Raw genomic sequence first — 22,878 nt, forward strand, 5'->3', positions numbered from 1 at the left:
ATTAAAGGAAGAAAAATTGAATGTCTTGTATAGGAGAAGATGCATATCTTCAAAATCACTTTGACTCTCCACTGGAGCCTTCAAAGTTCATATTCATAACAATAGTATAAATGTGAAATAATATAGCTTGGCACAAGGGTAAAAAACTGATTCCCTCAGCTATACTGATGATGATGCATGTTATCTTTCTTATTTATAGAAAATAATATGAACATGGCATTATGAGTCACCTTCACACTTCTGTGATATTCTTTCCTCTTCACATCAGTCCACATCAATAAGATATTGCCTGCAAAATAACATGCCAGTACGATTTCCAGTTATTTCAGTATCGAACCTCTCTCATTTATGGAAAGGAAGAGATCAGGTAGAATGAACATGCATCTACTCAAATGGGGCTGTGTTCCAAGCTTATTTAGTCTTACTAATCCAGTAGTAAATGAAAAATCACTCATTCCTTATGCCCCATTTGAGCTTAACACAGTGACACAGTGCATACTTTTATTGCTATAGAACATTTTTGTCTCAGTTGCTCGGAGGAAGGGAACCTAGAAATTTCAGCAAATAGATAACATATGAATTATATATTCCGTGATATTTTATATGTTGATCACTATATTCAGTACTTTCAAAAGTCTGAGAAATACCATGTGCTCAGGCTAAGAGAGAGGTCATTCTTTAAAACTATTACTAACTTCACCAATGTTTTCCAGAGTACCATGCCATTGCTTACTCTGCTATGTTATCTTTTGCATGATACCAAAGAGAGTGGGGTTGGTGTTTTGAGTCACTGGGAAGAGGAGATCAATCTCTCAACTTAGAGTATCAAAAGTTATTAAGATAGGGGTAACCAGGTGATGGGTATTAAGGAGGACATATGATATGATGAGCACTGGGTGTTATAAGCAACTAATGAATTGTTGAACACTACATCAAAAACTAATGATGTTAATAAAAAAGTTATTAAGATAGTGCAGATTGAAATGAAGGCATGATATTGGTCTTTGGTCACAACAACAAAACCCATTAAATTCTTTTTTTTTTAAACTTTTTTTTTGCATTTTTTTTATTTTATTATGTTAATCACCATACATTACATCATTAGTTTTTGATGTAGTGTTCCATGATTCATTGTTTGCATATAACACCTAGTGCTCCATGCAGAACGTGCCCTCTTTAATACCCGTCACCAGGCTAACCCATCCCCCCACCCCCTCCCCTCTAGAAACCTCAGTTTGTTTCTCAGAGTCCATAGTCTCTCATGGTTCGTCTCCCCCTCCGATTTACCCCCCTTCATTTTTCCCTTCCTACTATCTTCTTTTTTTTTAACATATAATGTATTATTTGTTTCAGAGGTACAGGTCTGTGATTCAACAGTTTTACACAATTCACAGCGCTCACCATAGCACATACCCTCCCCAATGTCTATCACCCAGCCACCCCATGCCTCCCACCCCCCACCACTCCAGCAACCCTCAGTTTGTTTCCTGAGATTAAGAATTCCTCATATCAGGGCGCCTGGGTGGCTCAGTCGTTAAGCGTCTGCCTTCGGCTCAGGTCATGATCCCAGGGTCCTGGGATCGAGTCCCACGTCGGGCTCCCTGTTTGGCGGGAGGCCTGCTTTTCCCTCTCCCACTCCCCCTGCTTGTGTTCCTGCTCTCGCTGTCTCTCTCTGTCAAATAAATAAATAAAATCTTAAAAAAAAAAAAAAAGAATTCCTCATATCAGTGAGATCATATGATACATGTCTTTCTGACTGACTTATTTTGCTCAGCATAATACCCTCCAGTTCCATCCACGTCATTGCAAATGGCAAGATTTCATTCCTTGTGATGGCTGCATAATATTCCATTGTGTATATATATATATATATCTCACATCTTCTTTATCCATTCATCTGCAGATGGACATCTTGGCTCTTTCCATAGTTTGGCTCTTGTGGACATTGCTGCTATAAACTTTGAGGTGCACGTACCCCTTCAGATCCCTACATTTGTATCTTTGGGGTAAATACCCAGTAGTGCAATTGCTGGGTTGTATGGTAGCTCTATTTTCAACTTTTTGAGGAACCTCCATACTGTTTTCCAGAGTGGCTGCACCAGCTTGCATTCCCACCAACAATGTAGGAGGGTTCCCCTTTCTCCTCATCCCCGCCAACATCTGTCGTTTTCTGACTGGTTAATTTTAGCCATTCTGACTGGTGTGACGTGGTATGTCATTGAGGTTTTGATTTGGATTTCCCTGATGCCGAGAGATGTTGAGCACTTTGTCATGTGTCTGTTGGCCATTTGGATGTCTTCTTTGGAAAAATGTCTGTTCATGTCTTCTGCCCGTTTCTTGATTGGATCATTTGTTCTTTGGGTGTTGGGTTTGAGAAGTTCTTTATACATTTTGGATACTAGCCCTTTATCTGATATGTCATTTGCAAATATCTTCTCCCATTCTGTCAGTTGTCTTTTGGTTTTGTTAACTGTTTCTTTTGCTGTGCAAAAGCTTTTTATCTTGATGAAGTCCCAATAGTTCATTTTTGCCCTTGCTTCCCTTGCCTTCGGTGATGTTTCTAGGAAGAAGTTGCTGCGGCTGAGGTCAAAGAGGTTGCTGCCTGTGTTCTCCTTTAGGATTTTGATGGATTCCGGTCTCACATTTAGGTCTTTCAACCATTTTGAGTCTATTTTTGTGTGTGGTATAAGGAAATGGTCCAGTTTCATTCTTCTGCATGTGGCTGTCCAATTTTCCCAACACCATTTGTTGAAGAGACTGTCTTTTTTCCATTGGACATTCTTTCCTGCTTTGTCGAAGATTAGTTGACCATAGAGTTGAGGGTCCATTTCTGGGCTCTCTATTCTGTTCCATTGATCTATGTGTCTGCTTTTGTGCCCCTACCATACTGTCTTGATGATTACAGCTTTGTAATAGAGCTTGAAGTCTGGAACTGTGATGCCACCAGCTTTGGTTTTCTTTTTCAACATTCCTCTGGCTATTTGGGATCTTTTCTGGTTCCATACAAATTTTAGGATTAGTTGTTCCATTTCTTTGAAAAAAGTTGATGGTATTTTGATAGGGATTGCATTAAATGTGTAGATTGCTCTAGGTAGCATAGACATTTTCACAATATTTGTTCTTCCAATCTGTGAGCATGGAACATTTTTCCACATCTTTGTGTCTTCCTCAATTTCTTTCATGAGTATTTTATAGTTTTCTGAGTACAGATTCTTTGCCTCTTTGGTTAGATTTATTCCTAGGTATCTTATGGTTTTGGATGCAATTGTAAATGGGATCGACTCCTTAATTTCTCTTTCTTCTGTCTTGTTGTTGATGTATAGGAATGCCACTGATTTCTGTCACCACTGCTATTCAACATAGTACTAGAAGTCCTAGCCACAGCAGTCAGACAACAAAAAGAAATAAAAGGCATCCGAATCAGCAAAGAAGAAGTCAAACTCTCACTCTTTGCAGATGATATGATACTTTATGTGGAAAACCCAAAAACCCATTAAATTCTTAATTTGAGAAATTACTTAATTTGGGAATTAACTGTCTTGGATTATTACATGAGTAAGAAGTAAACTCACATTGTGTCTGAACCATTAAAGATTTTGTATGTAGTTGTTTATAAATGACCCACTTAACTAGTATGTTATAGTATCAGGTCTAGGAGAAAGGTACTAAAACTATTGCTATCCAGCTGAGTCCTGGGTGGCCAACTCAAAATTCATTCCCATGGACTAAGCCTCAAAACAGCTAATAGGGATGAATATGTAAGATGTGGCTGTAGTGTGGTATTCATGCCTTTACAATATTATGGGGTCTGAAGAGGTATGCCTACTTCTTCAGCTAACTGTATGGTGGATAAGGTTCTATGGGAATCCTAAGCTCTTCCCTTGCCTTTTCTTTACTCCATCCCTAGATCATAGAAGAAATTCTATGATGACTCAGGTTTGAAGACATTTTATCTTCTACTGCTAATGTGTGGTATTTCCCTTCTCCCTGATTTGTTTTTGGTGGGGAGGGAGTTCTCCAAGTTGTGATCCCTTTGGCACACTTTGTTTCCTATACTTTTTGTATTCCTAGAGCTAGAAGTATCAGAGCAAGAGCCATTCTGTGAGCTTATTCCATTACATAATCCCCTTTTAGGGTAAATAAAACAAGGTTAGAGGCATCTCCCTGCCCAGCTTTCCTCTTTCTGTGTAGGCAGTAAAAGAAAAGCTCTCTAAACTTCACAGAGATCACAAAAGAAAAAAAAAAAAAAAAGCTAAACTTATTTTCAATATGTGTGGGGAATCCTGAAGGAAAAAACTCGCAAATCAAATGTTACAATAAATTAAAAAATCAAAACATGAACCAAAAAGATTTGTTCAAAAATGCTAGAATGATTTAATGTTCCATAAGCAATGAACATAATTCATCACATTAATAGGTCATTGAAGAAATATCATGTGATGGCTTGTTATTTCCTGAATTTGTATGGTAATGGTCATTCTGTGGGGCAATTAGTCACCTAATGGTAAGATAGGACTTTGCTGATCCTGCGTAGATTTCTCTGTGTTTGAAAAATTTGCTTGTTGTCATTATTGTACAAAGCAGTCTAGAGACATTCACTGTTTGAGATCAAAGAAACCAACAGGAACAGAGCCAGGAGTGAGGAGAATAATCAAATGGAGGTAATAGGACAAAGCATGAATATTTGATCATTTGGCATTCAAAAGAGCATAGTCAAAGGCAGGGGACTGGGACTTAGAAATAAATATCTTCAGTATCTTAAGAGATACTGAAATAATTAGCAAAATCCAAGCAGGTATTTAGATAACAAGAACAATATAACCCCCAAAATCCAGAAAGGGTGGAAGATAAGACTTTGATTTAAAAATAAAGCAAGAGTCCAAAAAGAGAAGGATATGAGCAATAGAAGATTAAGGTCATGTGTTATCTGATATTGAGCCCTCTAATGACTGACTAGTCTAGGGTTCTTTGAGTCTGATACTACCATAAATAAGAATAGAAAGGAGGGTAAGTGACACAGCTGCTGAGGTTGAGATACTTAATGTTTCAGATTAAAGAAAGGTGTCAGAGGAAAAGCAGGCAAATAAGGCAGGTGGCATAATGCAGAATGGGACTATACCTGTAATATGAGGATAAAGGGGAAACTTGAAGGCATTAATGCACTAATGTACCTGGGCACAGTTGTCCTACTTCTATAAACCTGAGTTTTTCTGTTCCTGATTCTTGAAATAATTACTTCTAATGAACGATATTAAATTCAGCAAGATCCTATTGGTATAACCAAGCACAAATCATAGCACATGGTATTTATTCAGTAAATATTAATCCTGTAGGAATGCGAATAGGTACAGCCACTTAGGAAGACAGTTTAGAAGTTTCTTACAAAATTAAGCATACTCTTAGTATACAATCCAGCAATCTTACTCCTTGGTATTTACCCAAAGGAGTTGAAAGCACACAAAAATCTACACATGGATGTTTATGGCAGGTTTATTCATAATTGCCAAAACTTAGAAGCAATCAAGATATCCTTTGGTAGGTGAAAGAATAAATATGGTACATCCAAGCAATGAAATATGATTAAGCACTAAAAAAAGAGCTATCAAGCCATGAATAGATATAGAGGAAATTTAAGTGCATATCACTAAGTGAAAGAAATCAATCTGAAAAGGCCACATACTTTATGATTCCAACTATATTACATTCTGGAAAAGATGAAACTGTGGAGTCTGTTATAAGGTCACTGGTTTCCAGGGGTTGGGGGAGGGAGGGGTTAATAGGCAGAACACAGAGGATTTTTAGGGCAGTTAAACTATTCTGTATTATACTATAATTGTGGATACATGTCATTTTATATTTGTCTGAATCCATAGAATGTACACCACCAAGAGTGAAGTCTAATGTAACCTATAGGCTTTGGATGATAATGATTTGTCAATATAGGTTCATTAACTGTAACCAATGTACCACTCTGGTGGAGAATGTTGATAATTGGGGAAGCTATGGTATGTGAGGGCAAGAAGTTTATGGGAAATCTGTGTACCTTCTGCTCAATATTCCTGTGAGCCTAAGACTACAGTAAAAAGATAAAGTCTTTTAAAAACAAACAAACATGTTGAGTCAAAAATAACAAAACAAAAACCAACCTCGCTCTCCTTACCAGTACTTAATAAAACACTTTAATGAAAATTTAAAGGTAGGCAATTCAGAATTGCTAATGTTTGCCTTTACACATATTTAGTGCAGTAGTCACTAATGCTGTTTTCCAACTATTTCCTGCTCTTTGCCCTCCCAGAACAAGGTAGGATTGCATTGCCTGGTGCCATTTTGATTAGGGGGCTATGTAACTAATTTTGTCCAATGGCCTGTGAGAGGAAGTGAGGTGTGTCACATCCTTATTGCATAGCAACTGATCATATCTGAAAACATGGTTGAACCTTCACCTCAGGCCATTTAGTGATGAGCAGAGCCATTCTGACAACCCACAGTGGACATGTTGCAAAAGTTAGAAAAAAATATTTGTTTTCTGCAGCTGAGATTTGAGGGTTTTTGTCTAATGATAGCTTAAGTTGGCTTAGTGTGACTGACACACATGAGCACATTTTAGTGTAGATGGGAATAACAAGACCTAGCTCAGTGTAATCCACAGCTCTATGGGCAAAGAGCACAAGACAGAAGTGCTGAAGTATTGAGGCTAGACAAAGACATCTCTCACTCAGCAGTATCATGTAAATGCAAAAAAGTGCAGAATACAAAGAGATAGAAGAAAGATAGAATATTATAGCAGCAGCAAAAGCAGCCAGGGCTGCTAAGAGGCTAAGAGTTTTGTTCACTGGAAAGAAGACTTAGGTAAATGCAGAGTTAGAGGATCTGATTTATGATGTGATGGGATCTGGGGAGTGATAGTTGGAAATGTTGGAGCAATCAGAAACACAGGAACTTAATGAAAAACCACTGGCTGCTGCCTGCATGTATCTCTTCTATGAAAATTTGGTATATGGTGCTCATTAATTGAATGTGTTGAGATCATGATAACTCTGCTGACATCTGCAAGGTATGATTTCATCCTTCAACTTATTCTCCTAATGTGTAAGGACGTCCCTGATATCAGTCATTCAAAAAGGGGCAGGGATCTCAGATAGGAAAAAGCGATGGAGAAGACACCTCTGCCATTTTGTAAAAGTAGCTTATGACTGAAATATAATTTGCATTAAAATGCTCTATGCCTTTTCAAGAATATTCACTTATATACAGATACAGGATGAGGAACAAAAGTGGTTAAAAATAGCTGTGAAACTGTGAGCTACTTCTCTCTCTCCTAACCACATTTCTTCTTCAGCATATTCATTTTAGTTGTCCTTATGTCTAATTTAATGAAGTACCACATTTTCTTTTATATTCACATTGTATTAGGAACATTATATTTAGACTTTAAGGATTAAGGTATAATCTTGAAAGTATTCACACTTTGATCACCTTTGGTTTACATTCCAGCCACAATCTGAAACACTGGAGAGGCAGGTCATAAGCCCTCAATTAACTGTGATTAAAACATGGTATAATGACAGATACAAAAGCTTCTGAATCTAAAGAGCTTCTTACTAATTCTTACTGTGAAATGGGACAATTCCTACTTTCTCAGATTGTTATATGACCTGATTGAGATTGTGCTTTTATCATTTCTGATACATAAGTGCAAAATGAACATGTTGCTTTTCTACTACAATCCTCCTTTCACCTATAATCCATCTAAATAGTTGCTCATTCAGAACATCAAGGTTGTTGGTAAGGTAAAATATTTGTTTGTGTTTGTAACACATGTGATTCAACTGCAGATACTCAAAGTGAAGAAAATGTAAAAAAAAAAAAAAGGTATCTCATTATGTCATTTCCCTTCTCTAGTGTCCCAGTCAGGGGGCTCCAGTATAGTATCTGATCCTAATCTGGCCCTGTATATATCTGAATAGTTTAAGTTTGGACAGTGTGAGTTTGTATTTTAGCACCAATGCAGACAATTTTTCTAATAATGCAATCTATCAAGGATTTCTTCATAATAGGAATCTCTTATCACACCTACTCTTTAAATATTTAACTTAATGTATTCATTAGTAGATACATTTATGTATAGTTTGGTTCAATACTTCACAGTAGTAGGTATAACTTGTTTTTTTCCCTTCTATAGTTCAATAAATATATACAATAAGGTAAAGAAACAGTACAGTAATATATAAAAGATATTAACTGACCAAACATCACTTATCATTAGGAACACACCTTCAGACAAATAAAGTTAGGTTTATGCTTGCTACAGCAAAGGGGACTGCACCCCAGGAAATAATATATTATATTATATTATATTATATTATATTATATTATATTATATTATGTTGTATATTATGTTATATATTACTATATTATATTATTATTTTTACATATTTATCTGGGAAATGGGAAGATTAAAACAGGACTCTAGTTGACATTGGTAAAGAAGCCGTAGTCACTCATGTTCATCAGAAAAAAGAGGCATTTAATTTCTTCTGTCATTTGTGTTTGCAGAATGGCCTTGTTTCTATTTTCTTCCAGATATGGCTATTGAGTGGCCTTACTTGAACACTGTTTTAGGTTCTTTAAGCATTGTATATATTCCTTTAGGACCATCATGACCCAGAAAGCCATTGGTTTACTTTCTCACTATCTAATTTATCCCTGGGTTAGTACTGTACTGAGAATTTTGCCCCAAGTAAATACCAGGACCCCTGAAAAACTAAGTGCTCAGGGAAAGGGTGATGAAGATCAAAATGGTAATACCCAATAAGTTTAAACAACTTGAATAACAGACTTGAGCCTATCAGGAGAACAACTGAGATAGCACTGTAGCATGCTTTCTGTCTCTCTCCTCGATTCCTCATAAAATAAGGATGCACATACTTTAAAATTCAAACATTGAATTCTGGGTAAAATTTTATAACCCATTAGGAAGCAAGAGTTGATACAAGGGATACTTGTACTTCTAGCTGTAATAATCATTCAATGAGGACAGTATGTTTAATGGGGTAGGGCATTCAATTACCAATGGCATCAATTCTCAAAGGTAATAATTTCTGTATGAATCAATTTTATTACAAAACAAACAAATAACTTTCATTATCTCATACATGTAATATTTGTTATCTAATCATGGATTTCATTGGTGGCAAATCGAAATAAGTTAAAACAATTAGTGTCTCATCTAGTTTAAGAGAAGAAAAATAATGGTTCTTACTAGGTTTTTGTAAAGGTCTTACTGTTTCAGTTTAAGCTGAAATCATGAGATTTTATCTTCATGTAACATCAAAACTGGTGAGCAATCAATAAGTATTAATGATTATTCAATGATTGTCTGGGAAAGAGCTTAATGCCTTTTTGATCACTGTCCTGATTTCAGTTAATGTTTCAGGAAGAAAATAGTTTTTAAAAATTCTGGTTGCTAATCAGAGTTAAAATTGAAAGATTGATATCTAAGAAATAAGACTCTTGGAACCATCTCCCACCCAATAAAGCAATTTCTTCAATTGGTTTAGATGTGATAAGTAGGTGCAATAAATATTAAGGATTCTGAGGTCACTTTCAAGCCTCTTAAAACATCTGAAAGGTTGCATTAAAAGTGAGAAAATTTTTTTCTTCCAAATTTTTATTTAAATTCTAGTTAGTTGACATATAGGGTAATATTGGTTTCAGGAGTAGAATTTAGTGATTCATCACTTATATATAACACCCAGTGCTCTACATGACAAGTGCCCTCCTTAATACCAATCACCCACGTAGTCTATCTATCCCCTTACACCTCCCTCCATCAACCCTCAGTTTGTTCTCTATCATTAAGAGTCTCTTACGGTTTGCTTCTCTCTCTCTTTTTTTTCCCTTCCCATATGTTCATCTGTTTTGTTTCCTAAATTCCATACATGAGTGAAATCATATGGTATTTGTCTTTCTCTGACTTATTTTGCTTAGCATAATACACTGTAGCTCCATCCACGTTGTTGCAAATGGCAAGATTTCATTTTTTTTGATGGCTGAGTAATCCTCCATTTTATATATATATAGTTCATATATATATGTATATATATCCATATATATCCATATTTATCCATTCATCAGTTGATGGACACTTGGGCTCTTTCCATAGTTTAGCTATTGTTGATACTACTGCTGTAAACATCAGGGTTCATATGCCCCTCCAAATCTGTATTTTTTATTTTTTGCATAAATACCTAGTAGTGCAATTGCTGGATCGTAGGGTAGTTCTATTTTTAACTTTTTGAGGAAACTATATTAAAAGTGAGAAAATTTATGTTGGCATTTTTTTTATTAAGTATATTCACACATACTGACACTTTCTACACTAATAAACAAAAAAATCTGTATTATGTAAAGTAAAAACATAATGAAATGCTCCTGAAAATGTAAACAACATGTGAAGGTGATAGTTTAGTATGTCATAATTAGCAAACCCAGTAATGTACTGGAAATAGAAGTGAGAGGTGTTAGTGCACAAATTCTGCAAAGAAAATCTCTTGGCATAAAGCCACTTTACAGGAAATGGTCAGAGAGAGGAAGAAAGTATGCCTAGGAAGGGAAGGAGGACAATACGGTGGGGGGCAGAAATAAGTTAAGTACTGAGTAGTATTCAAAAGTAAGTCTTTTGAGACAGACAGACTTGGATTTCCTCCATCATCTTTGTGAGATATAACGTTCATTAAACTCAGATTCCTCAACTGTCATATGGTTAATAATGCTTACATTATAGGAGTTTTGTGCAAATTAACTATGATATATGTAAAGCTGTTAGTCTAGTTAGTGATACCATATTTGTGCTCAATAAGGAATAATTATGATAACATTAATATTTCTTTGTGAATTTTTCACTATGAAGATAGCTATATATTTATAAATCTTTATATATGTAAATATAGAAGAAAGCACACACTCTGAAACTTACTACCTCAAGAAGGCTTCCATTAAAGTTTTTTTCATTAAAGTTTTAATAACTATCTTTTCATGTATCTCTTTCTGCATAGCATATACTATACATATATATGTATACACATATATATACACATATACATATGTATATATATCCTTTTATAAAAGTGAGCTCCCATAATACATCACTTTTTAAGATAAGAATATTTTAAAAAATAATTTTTTGTGTGTTCTTTCTTCCTCTCTCTTTAACTCCCTGCCCTCCACCAAGAAAGTAACCAGTATTAACATCCAGGCTTTTATCCTTTCACATTCTTCTCAGTGCTCATATAACATATACATAAGAGCATGTGCATGCACACACACAACACTCAGACACATCGGGATTAATTCTATATATGCAACTCTGTATTTTGTCTTTTGACAAACAAATTTTGGAAATCTATCCAAGATTCATTATTTTTAAGGGCCACATAATGTTCATGGTGTGTTCATAATAGTTATTAAAATATTCATTCTTGGGGCACCTGGGTGGTTCTGTTGGTTAAGCGTCTGCCTTTGGCTCAGGTCCTGATCTCAGGGTCCTGGGATCCAGCCCCGTGGCGGGTTCCTTCCTCAGCGGGAAGTCTGCTTCTCCCTCTCTCCCTCCCACTCCTGCTCTCTCTCTCTCTCTCACTCTCTCTTTCTCAAATAAATAAAATCTTGAAAAAATATTCACTCTATCTTCTTGACTTTATAAATTGTGCTGAAATAAACGTCTTTGTACCAGATGTCCCTTAAAATTTTTTTCACTTTTACTAGCTTTCCCTTCAATTCCTAAGTTTTCATTAATTAATTAAACATTTTATGTTCTATTATTAAACTTTTTTTTTAAGATTTTATTTATTTGACAGAGAGACACAGTGAGAGAGGGAACACAAGCAGGGGGCGTGGGAGAGGGAGAAGCAGGCTTCCCGCCGAGCAGGGAGCCCGATGTGGGGCTCGATCCCAGGACCCTGGGATCCTGACCTGAGTGGAAGGCAGACACTTAACGACTGAGCCACCAGGCGCCCCTATTATTAAACTTTTTAATAGTATGACTATTTGGCTTAGATATTACATATTTTCACTTATATTGTAACCGCTGTATTATTTTACATTATTTATATGTTTATATTCATGTGTACATATATGGGTGTATATATACATATATGTATAGAGTGAAAACTGATGAAAAATTTTCTCTCTCCCATTATTTCCTTTTCTAGTCATCTTTCCCATCTTAAATTCTCTGTTTTGATTCAGTAATTGTTTGGTTAGCTAAGCATTTTCCTTATACAGAGTGTGTGGATGATATATACTTGGAATTAAAAAAAAAAATATTTTGACAGATGAACCAAATCTTCAGGTATAACATTTGGGAATTGTTACCTTTTCTCTCAGTAGCTTATACATGGCTCTTCTATCTTCAAGTATCAAATTCCTGCCTCATACTTTTCTTTTGTAAATACTTTTAATTTCTTACTTTCTACCAGATTTTGTAAGGTACTTCTCTTTATCCTTCAGGTTCAGGAAATTTACCAGGGTACACTTAAGTGAGCATCTTCTCTCATTAAACCTAACCAGAATTCAGTTGAGTCTGTTTAATAATCAGACCCAAGTCTTTCTTTCCATAAGGAAAATATTTTGCTATTGTTTAATCATCCTCTCTTTTCCAACATTTCCGTTCTTTCACTCTGGTACTCTTTGTATTCGTTTCTTGGGTTTTCAAATCTTATCTCTACTCCTTTTATTATTCTTTCTCCTGGAATTGCCATCTATTTTTTTTATATCTGTATTTTGAAGTATGTTTTCTCTTGACTTTTGGAGGCATTAATTCAGGTCCAAGTAATGAAGATTTTCTTGGTCAAAAATTCTTTGCTGTGGCTATTTGGGGTCTCTACTGATTCCATACAAATTTTAGGATTGTACTAGCTCTGTGAAAAATGCTGTTTATATATATATATATATATATATATATATATATATATATATATATATATATATATTTAAGTTTTTATTTAAATTCTAGTTACTTAACATACAGTACAATATTGGTTTCAGAAGTAGACCTCAGTGATTCATCACTGACATACAATGTAGTGCTCTACACAGTAAGTACCCTTTGTAATACCCACTACCCATTTAGCCCATCCCCTACCCACCTCCATCAACCTTCAGTTTGTTCTCTATCATTAAGAGTCTCTTATGGTTTGTTGCCCTCTCTTTCTGTCCCCCCTATATGTTCATCTGTTTAGTTTATTAAATTCCACAAATGAGTGGAATCATATGGCATTTGTCTTTCTCTGACTGATTTGTTTCGCTTACCATAATATGCTCTAGCTCCATCTACATTGTTGCAAAGGGCAGGATTTCGTTCTTTTTGATGGCTGGGTAATATTCCGTTGTGTATATACATATACCACTTCTTCTTTATCCATTCATCAGTTGATGGACATTTGGCCTCTTTCTATAATTTGGCTATTGTTGATAATGCCGCTATAAACATGAGGATACATGTGCCCTTGTGAATCAGTATTTTTGGTATCTTTTGGGTAAATACCTACTAGTACAATTGCTGGTCATAGGGTAGTTCTCTTTTAACTTTTTGAGGAACCTCAAAAATACTGTTTCCCAGAGTGGCTGTACCAGGTTGCATTCCCACCAACAGTGTAAGAGGGTTCCCCTTTCCCTGCATCCTCACCAACATCTGTTGTTTCCTATGTTGTTAATTTTAGCCATTCTGATAAGGATGAGGTGGTACCTCATTGTGGTTTTGATTTGCATTACCCTGATGATGAGTAATGTTGAGCATCTTTTCATGTGTCTGTTAGCCATCTGGATGCCTTCTTGGGAGAAATGTCTGTTCCTGTCTTCTGCCCATTTCTTAACTGGATTATTTGTCTTTTGGGTGTTGAGTCGGTAAGTTCTTTATAGATTTGGATTCTAACCCTTTATCAGATACATCATTTGCAAATATCTTCTCCCATTCCATAGGCTGTCTTTTAGTTTTGTTGACTGTATCCTTTGCTGTGCAGAAGCTTTTTATTTTGATCAAGTCCCTATCATAGTTCATTTTTGCTTTTGTTTCCCTTGCCTGGGAAGACGTGTCTAGTAAGAATTTGCTAGGACCAAGGTCAAAGAGGTTGTTGCCTCTGTTCTCCTCTAGGATTTTGATGGATTCCAGTCTCACATTTAGGTCTTTCATCCATTTTGAATTTATTTTTGTGTATGGTGTAAGAAAGTGGTCCAGTTTCATTCTTCTGCATGTTGCTATGCAGTTTTCCCAACACCATTTGTTGAAGAGACTGTCTTTTTTTTCCATTGGATATTCCTTCCTGCTTTGTCAAAGATTAGGTGACCGTAGAGTTGTGGGTCCATTTCTGGGTTCTCTATTCTGTTCCATTGATCTATGTGTCTGTTTTTGTGCCAGTACCATACTGTCTTGATGACGACAGCTTTGTAATACAGCTAGAGGTCCGGAATCATGATGCCCCCAGCTTTGCTTTTCCTTTTCAAGATTACTTTGGCTATTTGGGGTCTTTTGAGGTTCCATACAAATTTTAGGATTGTTTTTTCTAGCTCTGTGAAAAATGCTGGTGTTACTTTGAAAGGGGTTGCATTAAATGTGTAGATTGCTTTGGGCAGTATAGACACTGTAACAATGTTTGACCTTCCGATCCATGAGCATGGAATTTTTTTCCATTTCTTTGTGTCCTCTTCAATACTTTTCAGAGTACAGGTATCTTATGTCTTTGGTTAGGTCTATTCCTAGGTATCTTACTGGTTTTAGCATAGTTGTAAATGGGATCGATTCCCTGATTTATCTTTCTGCTGCTTCATTAATGATGTATAGAAATGCAACAGATTTCTGTATGTTGATTTTGTATCCTGTGACTTTACTGAATTTGTGTATCAGTTCTAATAGTTTTTGGTGGAGTCTTTTGGGTTTGCAACATAGAGTATCATGTCATCTGCGAATGATGAAAGTTTGACTTCTTCCTTGCTGATTTGGATGCCTTTTATTTCTTTCTGTTGTCTGATTGCTATGGCTAGGACTTCCAGTACTATGTTAAATAGCAATGGTTTGAGTGGACCTCCCTGTCGTGTTCCTGACTGTAGAGGAAAAGCTCTCAGTTTTTCCCCACTGAGGATGGTATTAGCTGTGGGTCTTTCATATATGGCCTTTATGATGTTGAGATATGTTCCCTCTATCCCTACTTTGTTGAGGACTTTTATTATTATTTTTTATTAACACATAATGTATTATTTGTTTCAGTGGTACAGGTCTGTGATTCATCAGTCTTACACAATTCACAGAGCTCACCATAGCACATACCCTCCCCAATGTCTATCACCCAGCCACCCCATCTCTCCCACCCCCTCCACTCCAGCAACCCTCAGTTTGTTTCCTGAGATTAAGAGTCTCTTATGGTTTGTCTCCCTCTCTGGTTTCATCTTATTTCATTTTTCCCTCCCTTCCCCTATGATCCTCTGTTTTGTTTCTCAAATTCTTCATATCATTGAGATCATATAATTGTCTTTCTCTGATTGACTTATTTCGCTAAGCATAATACCCTCTATTTCCATCCACATCATTGCAAATGGCAAGATTTTGGTTTTTTGATGGCTGCATAATATTCCATTATATATATATATATATATATATATATATATATATATATATATATATATCTCCATAATATTCTATATATATATATATATATATATATATATATATATATCTCCATTCATCTGTTGATGGACATCTAGGCTTTTTCCATAGTTTGGCTATTGTGGACATTGTTGCTATAAACATTGGGGTGCATGTGCCCCTTCAGATCCCTACATTTGTATCTTTGGGGTAAATACCCAGTAGTGCCATTGCTGGGTTGTAGGGTAGCTCTGTTTTCAACTTTTTGAGGAACCTCCATACTGTTTTCCAGAGTGGCTGCACCAGCTTGCATTCCCACCAACAGTGTAGGAGGGTTCCCCTTTCTCCTCATCCTCACCAACATCTGTCATTTTCTGACTTGTTAATTTTAGCCATTCTGACTGGCGTGAGGTGGTATCTCTTTGAGTTTTTGATTTGGATTTCCCTGATGCCGAGCGATGTTGAGCACTTTTTCATGTGTCTATTGGCCATTTGGATGTCTTCTTTGCAGAAATGTCTTCTGCCCATTTCTTGATTGGATTATTTGTTCTTTGGGTGTTGGAGTTTGAGAAGTTCTGTACACATTTTGGATACCAGCCCTTTATCTGATATATCATTCACAAATATCTTCTCCCATTCTGTTGGTTGTCTTTTGGTTTTGTTTACTGTTTCCTTTGCTGTGCAAAGCTTTTTATCTTGATCAAGTCCCAATAGTTCATTTTTGCCCTTGCTTCCCTTGCCTTTGGCGATGTTTCTAGGAAGAAGTTGCTGCGGCTGAGGTCAAAGAGGTTGCTGCCTATGTTCTCCTCAAGGATTTTGATGGATTCCTGTCTCACATTTAGGTCTTTCAACCATTTGGAGTCTATTTTTGTGTGTGGTATAAGGAAATGGTCCAGTTTCATTCTTCTGCATGTGGCTGTCCAATTTTCCCAACACCATTTGTTGAAGAGACTGTCTTTTTTCCATTGGACATTCTTTCCTGCTTTGTCAAAGATTAGTTGACCATAGAGTTGAGGGTCCATTTCTGGGCTCTCTATTCTGTTCCACTGATCTGTGTGTCTTTTTTTGTGCCAGTACCATACTGTCTTGATGATTACAGCTTTGTAATAGAGGTTGAAGTCTGGAATTGTGATGCCACCAGCTTTGGTTTTCTTTTTCAACATTCCTCTGGCTATTTGGGGTCTTTTCTGGTTCCATACAAATTTTAGGATTATTTGTTTCATTTCTTTGAAAAAAGTTCATGGTATTTTGATAGGGATTGCATTAAATGTGTAGATTGCTCTAGGTAGCATAGACATTTTCACAATATTTGTTCTTCCAATCCATGAGCATGGAATGTTTTCCATTTCTTTGTGTCTTCCTCAATTTCTTTCATGAGTATTCTCTAGTTTTCTGAGTATAGATTCTTTCCCTCTTTGGTTAGATTTATTCCTAGGTATTTTATGGTTTGGGTGCAGTTGTAAATGGAATTGACTCCTTATATCTCTTTCTTCTGCCTTGTTGTTGGTGTATAGAAATGCCACTGATTTCTGCGCATTGATTTTATATCCTGCCACTTTACTGAATTCCTGTATGAGTTCTAGCAGTTTTGGGGTGGAGTCTTTTGGGTTTTCCACATAAAGTATCATATCATCTGCAAAGAGTGAGAGTTTGACTTCTTTGCCGATTCAGATGCCTTTTATTTCTTTTTGTTGTCTGCTTGCTGAGGCTAGGACTTCTAGTACTATGTTGAATAGCAGTGGTGATAGTGGACATCCCTGCCATGTTCCTGACCTTAGGGGAAAGCTCTCAGTTTTTCCCCATTGAGAATGATATTTGCTGTGGGTTTTTCATAGATGGCTTTTATGATATTGAGGTATGTATCCTCTATCCCTACACTGTGAAGAGTTTTAATCAAGAAAGAATGCTGTACTTTGTCAAATGCTTTCTCTGCATCTATTGAGAGTATCAGATGGTTCTTGTTCTTTCTTTTATTAATGTATTGTATCACATTGATTGATTTGAGGATGTTGAACCAACCTTGCAGCCCAGGAATAAATCCCACTTGGTCGTGGTGAATAATCCTTTTACTGTTGGATCCTATTGGCTAGTGTTTTGGTGAGCATTTTTCCATCCATATTCATCAGGAATATTGGTCTGTAATTCTTTTTCATGGGGTCTTTGTCTGGTTTTGGGATCAAGGTAATGGTGGCCTCATAAAATGAGTTTGGAAGTTTTCCTTCCATTTCTATTTTTTGGAACAGTTTCAGAAGAATAGGTATTAATTTTTTTTTAAATGTTTGGTAGAATTCCCCTGGGAAGCCATCTGACCCTGGGCTCTTGTTTGTTGGGAGATTTTTGATTACTGCTTCAATTTCCTTAGTGGTTATGGGTCTGTTCAGGTTTTCTATTTCTTCCTGATTCAGTTTTGATAGTTGATACAGCTCTAGGAGTGCATCCATTTCTTCCAGATTGTCTAATTTGCTGGCATATAGTTGCTCATAATATGTTCTTATAATTGTTTGTATTTCTTTTTTTAATGTTGGTTGTGATCTCTCCTCTTTCCTTCATAATTTTATTTATTTGGGTCATTTCTCTTTTCTTTTTGATAAGTCTGGCCAGGGGTTTATCAATCTTATTAATTCTCTCAAAGAACCAGCCTTAGTTTCATTGATCTCTTCAACTGTTCTTTTGGTTTCTATTTCATTGATTTCTGCTCTGATCTTTATTATTTCTCTTCTCCCCCTGCGTTTAGGCTTTATTTGCTGTTGTTTCTCCAGCTCCTTTAGGTGTAGGGTTAGGTTGTGTATTTGAGACCTTTCTTGTTTCTTGAGAAAGGCTTGTATTGCTATATACTTTCCTCTTAGGACCGCCTTTGCTGCATCCCAAAGATTTTGAACAGTTGTGTTTTCATTTTCATTTGTTTCCATGAATTTTTAAATTCTTCTTTAATTTCCTGGTTGACACATTCATTCTTTAGTAGGATGCTCCTTAGCCTCCTTGTATTTGACTTCTTTCCAACTTTCCTCTTGTGACAGAGTTCTAGTTTCAAAGCATTGTGGTCTGAAAATATGCAGGGAATGGTCTCAGTCTTTTCATACTGGTTGAGACCTGATTTGTGACTCAGAATGTGATCTATTCTGAAGAGTGTTCCATGTTCACTAGAGAAGAATGTGTATTCTGTTGCTTTAGGATGGAATGTTCTGAATATATCTGTGAAGTCCATTTGTTCCAGTGTGTCATTTAAAGTCTTTATTTTCTTGTTGATGTTTTGCTTAGATGATCTGTCCATTTCAGTGAGGGGGATGTTAAAGTCCCCTACTATTATTGTATTGTTGTTGATGTGTTTCTTTGCTTTTGTTATTAATTGGCTTATATAGTTGGCTGCTCCCATGTTAGGGGCATAGATATTTATAATTGTTAGATCTTCTTGTTGGATAGACCCTTTAAGTATGATATAGTGTCTTTCCTCATCTCTTATTATAGTCTTTGGTTTAAAATCTAATTTATCTGATGTAAGGATTGCCACCCCAGCTTTCTTTTGGTGTCCATTAGCATGGTAAATGGTTTTCCACCCCCTCACTTTCAATCTGGAGGTGTCTTTGGGTCTAAAATGAGTCTCTTGCAGACAGTGTATTGATGGGTCTTGTTTTCTTATCCAATCTGATACCCTGTGTCTTTTGATTGGGGCTTTAGGCCATTTACATTCAAGGTAACTATTGAAAGATATGAATTTAGTGCCATTGTATTGCCTGTAATGTGGCTGTAACTGTATATTGTCTGTGTTCCTTTCTGGTCTATGTTACTTTTAGGCTCTCTCTTTGCTTAGAGGAACCCTTTCAATATTTCTTGTAGGGCTGGTTTGGTGTTCACAAATTCCTTTAGGTTTTGTTTGTCCTGGAAGCTTTTCATCTCCCCATTTATTTTCAATGACAGCCTAGCTGGATATAGTATTCTTGGCTGCATATTTTCCTCATTTAGTGCTCTGCATATATCATGCCAGTCCTTTCTGGCCTGCCAGGTCTCTGTGGATAGGTCTGCTGCCAGTCTAACGTTTCTACCATTGTAGGTTACAGATCTCTTGTCCCAAGCTGCTTTCAGGATTTTCTCTTTGTCTCTGAGACTTGTAAGTTTTACTATTAGATGTTGGGGTGTTGACCTATTTTTACTGATTTTGAGGGGGGTTCTCTGTGCCTCCTGGATTTCAGTGCCTGTTTCCTTCCCCAAATTAGGGAAGTTCTCTGCTATAATTTACTCCAATATACCTTCTGCCCCTCTCTCTCTTTCTTCTTCTTCTGGGATCCCAATTGTTTTAATATTGTTTTGTCTTATGGTATCACTTACCTCTGGAATTCTCCTATCATGATCCAGTAGTTGTTTATCTCTCTTTTTCTCAGCTTCTTTATTCTCCATCCTTTGATCTTCTATGTCACTGATTCTGTCTTCTGCCTCATTTATCCTAGCAGTTAGAGCCTCCATTTTTGATTGCACCTCATTAATAGCGTTTTTGATTTCGACTTGGTTAGATTTTCGTTCTTTTATTTTTCCAGAAAGGGATTCTCTAGTATCTTCTATGCTTTTTCTCAAGCCCAGCTAATATCTTTATAATCATCATTCTGAACTCTAGTTCCGACATCTTACTAATGTCCGTATTGATTAGGTCCCTGGAAGTCAGTACTGCCTCTTGTTTTTTTTTTGTTTTCTTTTGTTTTGTTTTTGAGGTGAGTTTTTCCATCTCATCATTTTGTCCAGAGAAGAATAGATGAATGAGAGAACAAAATGCTAAAAGAGCAACAATGACCCCAGAAAAATATACACTAAACAAATCAGAGACCCGAAACCGGGGGTAAAAGAAAAGAAAAAAAGAATATGATCAAGGTGGTGAATAGAACAGAGCCACACACTAGATTTTGGGTGTATTTTGGTCTGTTAGAAGAAACTGCCTCCCAAAATTTTAAAGAAAGAAAAACTTATATATATACAAAAATAAGCGTAAATACAATGGAGGGATGGAATATGACTGTAATGATGAAAATTAAAAAAGATTTTAAAAAAGGAATTGATAAAGGGGCACCTGGGTGGCTCAGTCGTTAAGCGTCTGCCTTTGGCTCAGGTCATGATCCCGGGGTCCTGGGATCGAGCCCCGCATCGGGCTCCCTGCTCAGCGGGAAGACTGCTTCTCCCTCTCCCACTCCCCCTGCTTGTGTTCCCTCTCTAGCTGTCTCTCTTTGTAAAAAAAAAAAAAAAAAAAAAAAAAAAAAAGGAATTGATAAGATAAGAAGTTGGTTGAAAACAGAAAGATAAAAAATTAAAAAAAAAAAAGAGAGAGAATGTGATCAGGCGGGAGACTAGAACAAAGCCATACACTAGATTTAGGGTATATTTTGGTCTGTTAGAAGAAACTGTATCCCAAAATTTTAAAGAAAGAAAATCTTCTATATATACAAAAATAAGGTTAAATACAATGAAGGGATAGAATATGTCTGTAAAAAGGCAAGCTAAAAAAGATTAAAAAAAATATCAACCAACTGATAATTGGTTGAAAAAAGAAGAAAAATTAACAAAAAAATAAATAGAAAATGAAAAAAAATAAAATTAAAAAAATTAACTTTGAAAGACTAAAGAATCATGGGAAAAAAGCCATGAATTCTATGTGCTGTATTCCCCTAGTGCTGGAGTTTTGCAGTTCTCGTTGATCGGTAAACTTGATCTTGACTGAATGTTCTTGCTGATCTTCTGGGGGAGGGGCCTGTTGCAGTGATTCTCAAATGTCTTTGCCACCAGGTGCCCCAGGCAGAATTGCACCACCCTTGCCAGGGGCCAGGCTAAGTAATCTGCTGGGGTTTGCTCTCCGTAGGTAGCTTTTGTTCCCTGAAAGATTTCCGTACAGCTTTAGAGGACAAGAATAAAAATGATGGTCTCCCAATCTCTGGCCCTGGAGGAGCTGAAAGCTTGGGGCCCCACTCCTCAGTGAGCCTTCAGAGAAAAGTAGTCAATCACTCCTGTCTCCCTGGTCTCTGGCTGCACTCCGTGCTCACCTGGCCTGTGACCAAGCATTTCTATCTCAGGCACACGACCCTGTTTGGAGTCTCCCAACCCAGCAGATTCCTGCGGTGTCCTGTCGTGCCACTCCTCCCGGGGGAGGATGGGGATTCTCCCCAGATCTGCTGCTTGTTCAGTCCCTGCTTGAAGAGTAGTAGCCCAATTGTGCTGTGGATCATGGTTTATTGCAACCCCCAGCTGAGAGCCCACTCCTGGGCTCCATCTTTGCAGCCGGCTTCCCTGCTCTGATACCTGGGAGCTCTGCCACACTCAGGTACCCTGGTCTTTCTGTGACCCCGAGGGTCCTGAGACCACACTGTCCCAGTGAGGGTTCCACCCCCTCACTTAGCCACTGGAGCAACGTCCCTCAGCAGAGCAGACTTCTAAAAGTTCTGATTTTGTGCTCTACTGCTCTATCACTTGCTGGTAGCCAGCTGACAGAGGCTCCCTCCCCCTATGGTCTATCTTTCCAAATATTGCCTCAAATTCACTTCTTCACATGTTCTACCTTCCAGAAAGTGGTCACTTTTCTGTTCATAGAATTGCTGCTATTCTTTTCTTTGACCTCCTGTTGAGTTTGTAGGTGTTCAGAATGGTTTGATAACTATCTAGCTGAATTCCTGGGACCAGACAAAACTTAGGTCTCCAACTCCCCTTCCATCTTGCTCCTCCAACCTTGTTGAGGGTTTTTATCAGGAATGGATGCTGTATTTTGTCAAATGCTTTTTGTGCATCTATTGAGAGTATCATATGGTTCTTATCCTTTTTTTTTTTTATTAATGTGGTATATCACATTGATTTATTTGTGAATATTGAACAACCCTGCAGCCCAGGAATAAATCCCACTTGATTGTAGTGAATAATTCTTTTAATGTACTGTTGGATTTGAATTGCTAGGATCTTGTTGAGAATTTCTGCATCCATGTTCATCAGGGATATTGGCCTGTAATTCTCCTTTTTAGTGATGTCTTTGGTTTTGCAATCAAGGTAATGCTGGCCTCGTAGAATGAGTTTAGATGTTTTCCTTCCTTTTCTGTTTTTTGGAACAATTTGAGAAGAGTAAGTATTAACTCTTCTTTAAATGTCTGGTAGAATTCCCCTGCGAAGCCATCAGGCACTGGACTTTTGTTTTTTTGGGAGATTTTTGATTACTGTTCCAATTTCCCTGTGGTTTATGGGTCTATTCAAATTTTCTCTTTCTTCCTATTTCACTTTTGGTAGTT

Source organism: Halichoerus grypus, chromosome X, assembly GCF_964656455.1.
Source record: "Halichoerus grypus chromosome X, mHalGry1.hap1.1, whole genome shotgun sequence".
NCBI classification, from domain to species: Eukaryota; Metazoa; Chordata; class Mammalia; order Carnivora; family Phocidae; genus Halichoerus; species Halichoerus grypus.